We start from the raw sequence: 13116 nt of genomic DNA, 5'->3' as shown, positions 1-13116 counted from the left end.
GAAGCCAAGGCCAACAACATGACCACTTTCCACGTGAGATATTTCAATTCCACGGTTTTAAGTGGCTCAAACCAATGTGACTTTAGGAAATCCAACACCACGTTGAGATCCCAAGGTGCCACTGGAGGCACAAAAGGGGGCTGAATATGCAGCACTCCCTTAACAAAAGTCTGAACTTCAGGTAGTGAAGCCAGTTCTCTCTGGAAGAAAATCGATAGAGCCGAAATCTGGACCTTAATGGAACCCAATTTTAGGCCCATAGTCACCCCTGACTGTAGGAAGTGCAGAAAACGGCCCAGCTGAAATTCCTCCGTTGAGGCCTTCCTGGCCTCACACCACGCAACATATTTTCGCCATATGCGGTGATAATGGTTTGCGGTCACTTCTTTCCTAGCTTTAATCAGCGTAGGAATGACTTCCTCCGGAATGCCCTTTTCCTTCAGGATCCGGTGTTCAACCGCCATGCCGTCAAACGCAGCCGCGGTAAGTCTTGGAACAGACAGGGCCCCTGCTGCAGCAGGTCCTGTCTGAGCGGCAGAGGCCATGGGTCCTCTGAGATCATTTCTTGAAGTTCCGGGTACCAAGCTCTTCTTGGCCAATCCGGAACAATGAGTATAGTTCTTACTCCTCTTCTCCTTATTATCCTCAGTACCTTTGGTATGAGAGGAAGAGGAGGGAACACATAAACCGACCGGTACACCCACGGTGTCACTAGAGCGTCCACAGCTATCGCCTGCGGGTCTCTTGACCTGGTGCAATATCTTTCTAGCTTTTTGTTTAGGCGGGACGCCATCATGTCCACCTGTGGCCTTTCCCAACGGTTTACAATCAGTTGGAAGACTTCTGGATGAAGTCCCCACTCTCCCGGGTGGAGGTCGTGCCTGCTGAGGAAGTCTGCTCCCCAGTTGTCCACTCCCGGAATAAACACTGCTGACAGTGCTAACACGTGATTTTCCGCCCATCGGAGAATCCTTGTGGCTTCTGCCATCGCCGTCCTGCTTCTCGTGCCGCCCTGTCGGTTTACATGGGCGACTGCCGTGATGTTGTCTGACTGGATCAGTACCGGCTGGTTTTGAAGCAGGGGTTTTGCCTGACTTGGGGCATTGAAAATGGCCCTCAGTTCCAGAATATTTATGTGTAGGGAAGTCACCTGACTTGACCATAGTCCTTAGAAGTTTCTTCCCTGTGTGACTGCCCCCCAGCCTCGAAGGCTGGCATCCGTGGTCACCAGGACCCAGTCCTGTATGCCGAATCTGCGGCCTTCTTGAAGATGAGCACTTTGCAGCCACCACAGTAGAGACACCCTGGTCCTTGGAGACAGGGTTATCAGCCGATGCATCTGAAGATGCGATCCGGACCACTTGTCCAACAGGTCCCACTGAAAGGTTCTTGCATGGAACCTGCCGAATGGAATTGCTTCGTAGGAAGCTACTATCTTTCCCAGGATCCGCGTGCAGTGATGCACCGACACCTGTTTTGGTTTTAGGAGGCCTCTGACTAGAGATGACAGCTCCTTGGCCTTCTCCTCCGGGAGAAACACTTTTTTCTGTTCTGTGTCCAGAACCATCCCCAGGAACAGTAGACGTGTCGTAGGGACCAGCTGTGACTTTGGAATATTTAGAATCCAGCCGTGCTGTTGTAGCACCTCCCGAGATAGTGCTACCCCGACTAACAACTGCTCCCTGGACCTCGCCTTTATCAGGAGATCGTCCAAGTACGGGATAATTAAAACTCCCTTCTTTCGAAGGAGTATCATCATTTCGGCCATTACCTTGGTAAAGACCCTCGGAGCCGTGGATAGACCAAACTGCAACGTCTGGAATTGATAATGACAATCCTGTACCACAAATCTGAGGTACTCCTGGTGAGGATGATAAATGGGGACATGCAGGTAAGCATCCTTGATGTCCAGTGATACCATGTAATCCCCCTCGTCCAGGCTTGCAATAACCGCCCTGAGCGATTCCATCTTGAACTTGAATTTTTTTATATATGTGTTCAAGGATTTCAAATTTAAAATGGGTCTCACCGAACCGTCCGGTTTCGGTACCGCAAACATTGTGGAATAGTAACCCCGTCCTTGTTGAAGTAGGGGCACCTTGACTATCACCTGCTGGGAATACAGCTTGTGAATTGCCTCTAGCACTGCCTCCCTGCCTGAGGGAGTTGTTGGCAAGGCAGATTTGAGGAAACGGCGGGGGGGAGACGTCTCGAATTCCAGCTTGTACCCCTGAGATACTACTTGAAAGATCCAGGGATCCACCTGTGAGCGAGCCCACTGATTGCTGAAATTTTTGAGACGGGCCCCCACCGTACCTGGCTCCGCCTGTGGAGCCCCAGCGTCATGCGGTGGACTTAGAGGAAGCGGGGGAGGACTTTTGCTCCTGGGAACTGGCTGCATGCTGCAGCTTTTTCCCTCTACCTCTGCCTCTGGGCAGAAAGGACGCGCCTCTAACCCGCTTGCCCTTATGGGGCCGAAAGGACTGTACCTGATAATATGGTGCTTTCTTTGGCTGTGAGGGACCATGGGGTAAAAATGCAGACTTCCCAGCTGTTGCTGTAGAAACGAGGTCCGAGAGACCATCCCCGAACAACTCCTCACCCTTATAAGGCAAAACTTCCATGTGCCTTTTAGAATCTGCATCACCTGTCCACTGCCGAGTCCATAACCCTCTCCTGGCAGAAATGGACATTGCACTTATTTTAGATGCCAGCCGGCAAATATCCCTCTGTGCATCTCTCATGTATAAGACTGCGTCTTTAATATGCTCTACGGTTAGCAATATAGTGTCCCTGTCTAGGGTATCAATATTTTCCGACAGGGAAATGACCACGCAGCTGCAGCACTGCACATCCATGCTGAAGCAATAGCTGGTCTCAGTATAATACCTGTGTGTGTGTGTATATACAGACTTCAGGATAGCCTCCTGCTTTCTATCAGCAGGTTCCTTTAGGGCGGCCGTATCCGGAGACGGTAGTGCCACCTTCTTTGACAAGCGTGTGAGCGCTTTATCCACCCTAGGGGATGTTTCCCAACGTGACCTATCCTCTGGCGGGAAAGGGTACGTCATTAGTAACCTTTTAGAAATTACTAGTTTCTTATCGGGGGAAGCCCACGCTTCTTCACACACTTCATTTAACTCCTCAGATGGAGGAAAAACTACTGGTAGTTTTTTCTCTCCAAACATAATACCCTTTTTTGTGGTACCTGGGGTAACATCAGAAATGTGCAACACATTTTTCATAGCCTCAATCATGTAACGTGTGGCCCTATTGGAAGTTACATTAGTCTCATCGTCGTCGACACTGGAGTCAGTATCCGTGTCGACATCTGTGTCTGCCATCTGAGGTAGCGGGCGTTTTAGAGCCCCTGATGGCTTTTGAGACGCCTGGGCAGGCACAGGCTGAGAAGCCGGCTGTCCCATATTTGGTATGTCGTCAAACCTTTTATGTAAGGAGTCGACACTGTCACGTAATTCCTTCCACATAACCATCCACTCAGGTGTCGGCCCCGCAGGGGGTGACCTCACATTTATCGGCATCTGCTCCGCCTCCACATAAGCCTCCTCATCAAACATGTCGACACAGCCGTACCGACACACCGCACACACACCGGGAATGCTCTGACAGAGGACAGGACCCCACAAAGCCCTTTGGGGAGACAGAGAGAGAGTATGCCAGCACACACCAGAGCGCTATATAACACAGGGATTAACACTATAACTGAGTGTTTTCCCTTATAGCTGCTTATAAATATATATTGCTGCGCCTAAATTTAGTGCCCCCCCCTCTCTTTTTTACCCTTCTGTAGCTTGAAACTGCAGGGGAGAGCCAGGGAGCAATCCTTCCAGCGGAGCTGTGAGGGAAAAATGGCGCCAGTGTGCTGAGGGAGATAGCCCCGCCCCTTTTTCGGCTGACTTTTCTCCCGCTTTTTTTATGGATTCTGGCAGGGGTATTTATCACATATATAGCCTCTGGGACTATATATTATGATTTTTTGCCAGCCAAGGTATTCATATTGCTGCTCAGGGCGCCCCCCCCCCCCCCCAGCGCCCTGCACCCATCAGTGACCGGAGTGTGAGGTGTGCATGAGGAGCAATGGCGCACAGCTGCAGTGCTGTACGCTACCTTGTTGAAGACCGACGTCTTCTGCCGCCGATTTCCAGGACCATCTTCATGCTTCTGGCTCTGTAAGGGGGACGGCGGCGCGGCTCCGGGACCGAACGATCGAGGTCGGGTCCTGTGTTCGATCCCTCTGGAGCTAATGGTGTCCAGTAGCCTAAGAAGCCCGAACTATCTCCAGTCAGGTAGGTTCGCTTCTTCTCCCCTTAGTCCCTCGTAGCAGTGAGTCTGTTGCCAGCAGATCTCACTGAAAATAAAAAACCTAAAATATACTTTCTTTTCTAGGAGCTCAGGAGAGCCCCTAGTGTGCATCCAGCTCAGCCGGGCAAAAGATTCTAACTGAAGTCTGGAGGAGGGTCATAGAGGGAGGAGCCAGTGCACACCAGTTAGACCAAAAGCTTTCTTTTAGTTGTGCCCAGTCTCCTGCGGAGCCGCTATTCCCCATGGTCCTTACGGAGTCCCAGCATCCACTTAGGACGTCAGAGAAACATAATTTGGAAAATAAAGTGGGGAGTGTTGTAACATATACAGGTACTTAGTGTGGACAACCATTTTAAACAGATTTACCCTGCCCTTAACCATAACTGGAAATTACACCATGCATGAATTTTGACTTCAATTATTCTGTAACCAGCAATGTTAAGCTTGGCGGATTCAAAAGTATATCCATGGATCCCCATATATTTAACGCAATTTCCACCGTAAGGAGCGAACCTTTAACAAAACAATGCTGCCTAAGGGTCTAATACAGACCTGATTGCAGCAGCAAATTTGTTCTCTAATGGGCAAAACCATGTGCACTGCAGAAGGGGGGGGGGTATAACGTGCTGAGAGATTAGATTTGGGTGGGGTGTGTTAATCTAGCAGCGGCGATAGGGCTGCGCATCACAATAACTTTGGGGCATACACACGGAGAGATCCATGCTAAACTTCTAAGCAATCTAGTTTTGCTTAGAATTTAAGCACGGATCTCCCCGTGTGTGCCCCCCTTAACTGATCGAAAGCATATCCTCGGTCATGGAGGTAATACGTGATTTTTTCCATTGCTGCAATGTGCCAGATTCTGGTCTTGAGAGCAGAGAGAGAGAGAGGGGGGGGGGGGGGGGGGGACTTTTTTTTCCCCCAGTTTAGAGCAATCCGTGATTTTGCAGTTGTTAAGGTGTGTGTTGTCAGTTTTTTAGAAAATTTATTAAGGTTCGGGGGGGAGGGGGGGAATAACACAGAAAAATCCAGGGATCTTTCAGCACAGGGGTTTCGAGAAGAGAATTCAAGAGGGTATGGACCAAGTCCCAAAAGGGGATAATGATCAGGCGGGTCCACCATATATGAACCATAGTACCTGTGCAACCACAGCCCCTCCAACAATTCGGAGAAGAAGACGGGAAGAGCTTATTGAGTCTGTCAGGAGTATAATACTAGCGATAATAAATCTTGTATGCTGATTCTTTGATAGTGGTTGAAATATCTTAGCTATCCCCAGTCTCATGTCGTCCCAGTCCTCATCTCCCGGGGGAGGGGGATGTCCAAGATCTTGTTCCCAAGCAGTTTCATGGGGTCTGGAAGAGGGAAGGGTGGGATCTAGGAGGAGGGCATAAAGCTTGGAAATTAAACCTTTGGAGAGGGGGCACGTTTTACATATAGTTTCGATTGGGGTAAGGTCACGAAGCACTGTGAGCGAGGGCAAAGAGCATAAAAATGGCAAATTTGTAGAAATTCAAAGGGGTTGAGTGTTCGTGAAGGGGTTTTCTGTTGTAGATCAGACAGAGATAACCATTGGCCCTGGTTGGCAAAATCAGCTGGGAAGTTAAAACCAAGTTGCGTCCAAGTTCGGAATCTCGTAACGGAGGATCCCGGAGGAAACAAGGGGTTCTGCCAAATTGGGGTCAAGGGTGAGGGAAGGGAGGTAAGATTCATCTTTACAGAATAACAGTCCCAGAGTTTAAGGTTCAATTTAATGGTGGGAAGTAGTTTGGATGGGTCGGGATGTGGAGGATAGACCCCATAAGGGGGTCAAATCTGGGAGGTTAATGTAGGCCGATTCAATATCCAGCCAGGAAACAGAGCCAGAGGGAGCATAAGAGGTTACAATATGGGAGAAATGAGAGGCCATATAGTAGAGTTTAATATCGGGAAGGCCCCTACCACCAGGCGGGGTCCAGACTTTTCAAAATGCTGGCAGCATTTTGAATATTGTGAAGGAAGCAAGCAGTAACAGCTACAGGAAGGTCTGGAAGAGATAAAGCCATTTGGGAATTTTATTCATCTTAACGGCGATTATCCTACCCAGCCACTAAATGATAAGACTGCTCAAGATAACAGATCAGATTGTGTCTTGGACAATAGAGGTGGGAAGTTTTCACGGAAGAGAGCTATAGTGGTAGGTCAGATAAATCCCCAGATATTTGATCTTTTTGGGTTGAAATTACAGTAGTTCTAAGGTTTTTGGCTTCCTGGGGAGGGGGGGGGGGCTTTAGGGGAGACGTGGAGCAGCATGGCCTCCGATTTGGAGTAGTTAAATCTTATAGCCCGAAACAAAACTATAAGATTGAAGGATCGAGAATAGATTCGGGAGAGATATAGCCGGTTGAGTCAGGAAGAGGAGGCTATCGTCTGTGAAGAGAGAGATTTCGGAGTCTGTATGGCCCACTTGTATAGCATATATATCATGATGGAATCTAATGTGGGAAGCAAACGGTTCAATTATAAGGGCAAATATCAGTGGGGACAGGCGTCATCCCTGGCGTGTGCCATTAGAGATGTGGACTGGGGCAGGCGGCACACCATTGATCAGCACCATAGCGGAAGGGGTAGAGAATAGTGCCAGGACACCAGTGAGAAAGTCACTAGACAAGCCATAGGCCTCCAGAGCGGTTTTCAGGAAACTCCAGGAGATTCTATCAAAAGCTTTTTCAGCATCTAAAGAAAGCATAATAGTATGGTTTGAGATATGTATAAGATCGACAGCACGTCTGGTATTGTCTCTCGTCTGGCATCCTGAAATAAACCCCACTTGGTCATAATGGATCAGGGATGGGAGATACGGGTTCAGGCGGTTTGCCAGGATTTTAGCGAATATCTTTAAATCTAGATTCAGGAGGGAAATAGGCCGGTATCTAGCACAGTTGAGTAAATCTTTACCTTCTGTAGGGATCACAACAATTCTAGCCTCCAACATCTCAGAAGGAAAAGAGTCACCATGGATTATCTTATTGAATAGGGACTGGAGATGGGGGTGAGCAGGTCAGAGATTTTTTTATAATATAGAACTGTAAACCCATCTGGGCCAGGAGATTTGCCATTTTTTGAGCTTTTATAGTTTGAGCAATTTTTTCCATAGAGATCTCACTGTTAAGATGATCCAAAGCGGTCTGAGATAATTTGGGCAGGTTAGATTCGGAGAGGAAGCCTGAAATAAGGTAGAGTGAGACGGAGAGGATGAGGCAAGAGAGGGAGATGGGAGGTTATACATATCAGTATAATAGTCTTGAAAGGCGGCCCTTATGGCAGCAGGGTCATGAACCAGGCGGTTACGGGGATCTTTAATTGAGATGATATTTTCTCTAACGTCCTAGTGGATGCTGGGGACTCCGTAAGGACCATGGGGAATAGACGGGCTCCGCAGGAGACAGGGCACTCTAAGAAAGAATTAGGACTACTGGTGTGCACTGGCTCCTCCCTCTATGCCCCTCCTCCAGACCTCAGTTAGAATCTGTGCCCGGACAGAGCTGGGTGCACTTTAGTGAGCTCTCCTGAGCTTGCTAATAAGAAAGTATTTTATTAGGATTTTTTATTTTCAGAGAGAACTGCTGGCAACAGACTCTCTGCTACGTGGGACTGAGGGGAGAGAAGCAAACCTACTAACTGCGGATAGGTCGTGCTTCTTAGGCTACTGGACACCATTAGCTCCAGAGGGATCGAACACAGGAACTCACCCTTGGTCGTCCGATCCCGGAGCCGCGCCACCGTCCCCCTCGCAGAGCCAGAAGACAGAAGCCGGCGAGAGAAGCAAGAAGACTTCAAAATCGGCGGCAGAAGACTCCTGTCTTCATATAAGGTAGCGCACAGCACTGCAACTGTGCACCATTGCTCCCACATTAAACCCGCACACTCCGGTCACTGTAGGGTGCAGGGCGCAGGGGGGGGCGCCCTGGGCAGCAATTGAGTACCTCCTGGCATAATAGAGCATATATACAGCTGGGCACTGTATATATGCATGAGCCCCCGCCATTATTTTACACAAAATCGCAGGACAGAAGCCCGCCGCTGAGGGGGCGGGGCTTCTTCCTCAGCACTCACCAGCGCCATTTTCTCTCCACAGCTCCGCTGAGAGGAAGCTCCCCAGGCTCTCCCCTGCAGAATCACGGTAGAAAGAGGGTAAAAAGAGGGGGGGCACATAAATTTAGCGCAAAATCACTAATACAGCAGCTACTGGGTAAACACTAAGTTACTGTGTAATTCCTGGGTTATATAGCGCTGGGGTGTGTGCTGGCATACTCTCTGTCTCTCCAAAAGGCCTTGTGGGGGTTCTGTCCTCAAATAGAGCATCCCCTGTGTGTGTGGTGTGTCGGTACGATTGTGTCGACATGTTTGACGAGGAAGGCTATGTGGAAGCAGAGCAGGTGCAGATGAATGTGGTGTCGCCGCCGACACCTGATTGGATGGATATGTGGAAGGTGTTAAATGATAATGTAAACTCCTTGCATAAAAGGTTGGATAAAGCTGAAGCCTTGGGACAGTCAGGGTCTCAACCCATGCCTGATCCTACAGCGCAGAGGCCGTCAGGGTCTCAGAAGCGCCCACTATCCCAGATTGTTGACACAGATATCAATACGGATTCTGACTCCAGTGTCGATGGCGATGATGCAAAGTTGCAGCCTAAAATGGCTAAAGCCATCCGCTACATGATTATAGCAATGAAGGATGTATTGCACATTTCAGAGGTAAACCCAGTAGCTGACAAGAGGGTTTATATGTTTGGGGAAAAAAGGCAAGAAGTGACTTTTCCCCCTTCACATGAGTTAAATGAGTTATGTGAAAAAGCTTGGGATTCTCCTGGTAGGAAAGTGCAGATGTCCAAACGGTTACTTATGGCGTATCCTTTTCCGCCAACGGACAGGTTACGCTGGGAATCCTCCCCTAGGGTAGACAAAGCTTTGACACGCTTATCTAAGAAGGTGGCCCTGCCGTCACAGGATACGGCCTCCCTAAAAGATCCTGCTGATAGGAAGCAGGAAGGTATCCTGAAGTCCGTTTATACACATTCAGGTACCCTACTGAGGCCGGCAATTGCGTCGGCCTGGATGTGTAGTGCTGTAGCAGCATGGACAGATACTCTGTCTGAGGAACTTGATACCTTGGACAAGGATACTATATTACTGACCCTGGGGCATATAAAAGACGCTGTCCTATATATGAGGGATGCCCAGAGAGACATTTGCCTACTGGGCTCTAGAATAAATGCAATGTCAATTCCTGCCAGAAGGGTCCTGTGGACTCGGCAATGGACAGGTGATGCCGACTCAAAAAAGCACATGGAGGTTTTACCTTATAAGGGTGAGGAATTGTTTGGGGACGGTCTCTCGGACCTAGTTTCCACAGCTACGGCTGGGAAGTCAAATTTTTTGCCATATATTCCCTCACAACCTAAGAAAGCACCGTATTGCCAAATGCAGTCCTTTCGATCGCACAGAGGCAAGAAAGTCCGAGGTGCGTCTTTTCTTGCCAGAGGCAGGGGTAGAGGAAAGAAGCTGCACAATACAGCTAGTTCCCAGGAACAGAAGTCCTCCCCGGCTTCCACAAAATCCACCGCATGACGCTGGGGCTCCACAGGTGGAGCCAGGAGCGGTGGGGGCGCGTCTCCGAAATTTCAGCCACCAGTGGGTTCGCTCACAGGTGGATCCCTGGGCTATACAGATTGTGTCTCAGGGATACAAGCTGGAATTCGAAGTAATGCCCCCTCACCGTTACCTCAAATCTGCCCTGCCAGCTTCCCCCATAGAAAGGGAAGTAGTGTTAGCGGCAATTCACAAATTATATCTCCAGCAGGTGGTGGTACAGGTTCCCTTCCCTCAACAGGGAAGGGGTTACTATTCCACAATGTTTGTGGTTCCGAAACCGGACGGTTCGGTCAGACCCATTTTGAATTTAAAATCCCTGAACATTTACCTGAAAAGGTTCAGGTTCAAGATGGAATCGCTCAGGGCGGTTATTGCGAGCCTGGAAGAGGGGGATTTTATGGTGTCTCTGGACATAAAGGATGCTTACCTGCATGTCCCCATTTATCCACCTCATCAGGAGTACCTCAGATTTGTGGTACGGGACTGTCATTACCAATTCCAGACGTTGCCGTTTGGTCTGTCCACGGCACCGAGAATATTTACCAAGGTAATGGCGGAAATGATGGTGCTCCTGCGAAAGCAAGGAGTCACAATTATCCCATACTTGGACGATCTCCTCATAAAGGCGAGGTCCAGAGAGCAGTTGCTGATCAGCGTAGCACACTCTCGGGAGGTGTTACAACAGCACGGCTGGATTCTGAATATTCCAAAGTCGCAGCTGATTCCTACGACGAGACTGCCCTTCCTGGGCATGATTCTGGACACAGACCAGAAGAAGGTGTTTCTCCTGGAGGAGAAGGCCCAGGAGCTCGTGACTCTGGTCAGAGACCTCTTAAAACCAAAACAGGTGTCGGTGCATCAATGCACGCGAGTCCTGGGAAAGATGGTGGCGTCATACGAAGCCATTCCCTTCGGCAGGTTCCATGCGAGGAACTTTAAGTGGGATCTGTTGGACAAGTGGTCCGGATCGCATCTTCAGATGCATCGGCTGATCACCCTATCCCCCAGGGCCAGGGTGTCTCTTCTGTGGTGGCTGCAGAGTGCTCACCTTCTCGAGGGCCACAGGTTCGGCATACAGGACTGGGTCCTGGTGACCACGGATGCAAGCCTCCGAGGGTGGGGGGCAGTCACTCAGGGAAGAAACTTCCAAGGGCTGTGGTCAAGTCAGGAGGCTTGTCTGCACATCAATATCCTGGAACTAAGGGCCATATACAACGCCCTGAGTCAAGCGGAGCCTCTGCTTCGCAACCAACCGGTGCTGATTCAGTCAGACAACATCACCGCAGTGGCTCATGTAAACCGCCAGGGCGGCACAAGAAGCAGGGTGGCGATGGCAGAAGCCACCAGGATTCTTCGTTGGGCGGAGAATCACGTGCAAGCACTGTCAGCAGTGTTCATTCCGGGAGTGGACAACTGGGAAGCAGACTTCCTCAGCAGGCACGACCTCCACCCGGGAGAGTGGGGACTTCATCAAGAAGTCTTCACACAGATTACAAATCGATGGGAACTGCCACAGGTGGACATGATGGCATCCCGCCTCAACAAAAAGCTACAAAAGTATTGCGCCAGGTCAAGAGACCCTCAGGCAATAGCTGTGGACGCACTAGTAACACCGTGGGTGTTCCAGTCTGTCTATGTGTTTCCTCCTCTTCCTCTCATACCCAAGGTGCTGAGAATCGTAAGAAAAAGAGGAGTGAGAACAATACTCATTGTTCCGGATTGGCCAAGAAGGACTTGGTACCCGGAACTGCAAGAAATGCTCACAGAGGACCCATGGCCTCTGCCTCTCAGACAGGATCTGTTGCAACAGGGGCCCTGTCTGTTCCAAGACTTACCGCGGCTGCATTTGACGGCATGGCGGTTGAACGCAGGATCCTAGCGGAAAAAGGCATTCCGGATGAAGTTATTCCTACGCTGATAAAGGCTAGGAAGGACGTGACCGCAAAACATTATCACCGTATATGGCGAAAATAGGTTGCTTGGTGTGAGGCCAGGAAGGCCCCTACAGAGGAATTCCAGCTGGGCCGGTTGCTTCACTTCCTACAGTCGGGAGTGACTATGGGCTTAAAATTAGGGTCCATAAAGGTCCAGATTTCGGCCCTATCCATTTTCTTTCAAAAGGAACTGGCTTCTCTTCCTGAGGTTCAGACGTTTGTAAAGGGAGTGCTGCATATTCAGCCCCCTTTTGTGCCACCAGTGGCACCTTGGGATCTTAACGTGGTGTTGAGTTTCCTGAAATCTCACTGGTTTGAGCCACTTAAGACCGTGGAGTTAAAGTATCTCACGTGGAAAGTGGTCATGCTAGGCATGGCATGTCAGAATTGGCGGCTCTGTCATGTAAAAGCCCCTATCTGGTTTTCCATATGGACAGGGCAGAATTACGGACTCGTCCGCAATTTCTGCCGAAGGTGGTGTCATCTTTTCATTTGAACCAACCTATTGTGGTGCCTGCGGCTACTCGTGACTTGGAGGATTCCAAGTTACTAGATGTAGTCAAGGCTTTGAAGATTTATGTAGCCAGAACGGCTGGAGTCAGGAAAACTGACTCGCTGTTTATCCTGTATGCATCCAACAAGCTGGGTGCTGCTGCTTCAAAGCAAACTATTGCTCGCTGGATCTGTAACACGATTCAGCAGGCTCATTCTGCGGCTGGATTGCCGCATCCAAAATCTGTAAAAGCCCATTCCACAAGGAAGGTGGGCTCTTCTTGGGCGGCTGCCCGAGGGGTCTCGGCATTACAGCTTTGCCGAGCAGCTACTTGGGTTCAAACACGTTTGCAAAATTCTACAAGTTTGATACCCTGGCTGAGGAGGACCTTGTGTTTGCTCATTCGGTGCTGCAGAGTCATCCGCACTCTCCCGCCCGTTTGGGAGGTTTGGTATAATCCCCATGGTCCTTACGGAGTCCCCAGCATCCACTAGGACGTTAGAGAAAATAAGATTTTACTTACCGGTAAATCTATTTCTCGTAGTCCGTAGTGGATGCTGGGCGCCCGTCCCAAGTGCGGACTTCTTCTGCAATACTTGTATATAGTTATTGCTTAACTAAGGGTTATGTTATGTTTGCGTCAGGTTGTCTGATGCTCTGTTGTTGTTCATACTGTTAACTGGGTAAGTTATCACAAGTTATACGGTGTGATTGGTGTGGCTGGTATGAG

At 49.6% G+C, this 13116-nt stretch overlaps 1 protein-coding gene across 2 annotated transcripts in view; it reads left to right on the top strand.

Moving 5' to 3' along the window:
- SLC18B1 (solute carrier family 18 member B1) overlaps positions 1-13116 on the top strand; it is a 148582-nt gene that overhangs the window by 110587 nt on the left and 24879 nt on the right. The gene's annotated exons all lie outside the window — the stretch shown is intronic.

The sequence above is a fragment of the Pseudophryne corroboree genome, chromosome 4 (assembly GCF_028390025.1).
Source record: "Pseudophryne corroboree isolate aPseCor3 chromosome 4, aPseCor3.hap2, whole genome shotgun sequence".
NCBI lineage: Eukaryota > Metazoa > Chordata > Amphibia > Anura > Myobatrachidae > Pseudophryne > Pseudophryne corroboree.
Note: the sequence above shows the minus strand (reverse complement) of the source record. Positions and strands in the feature narration are given on the sequence as shown.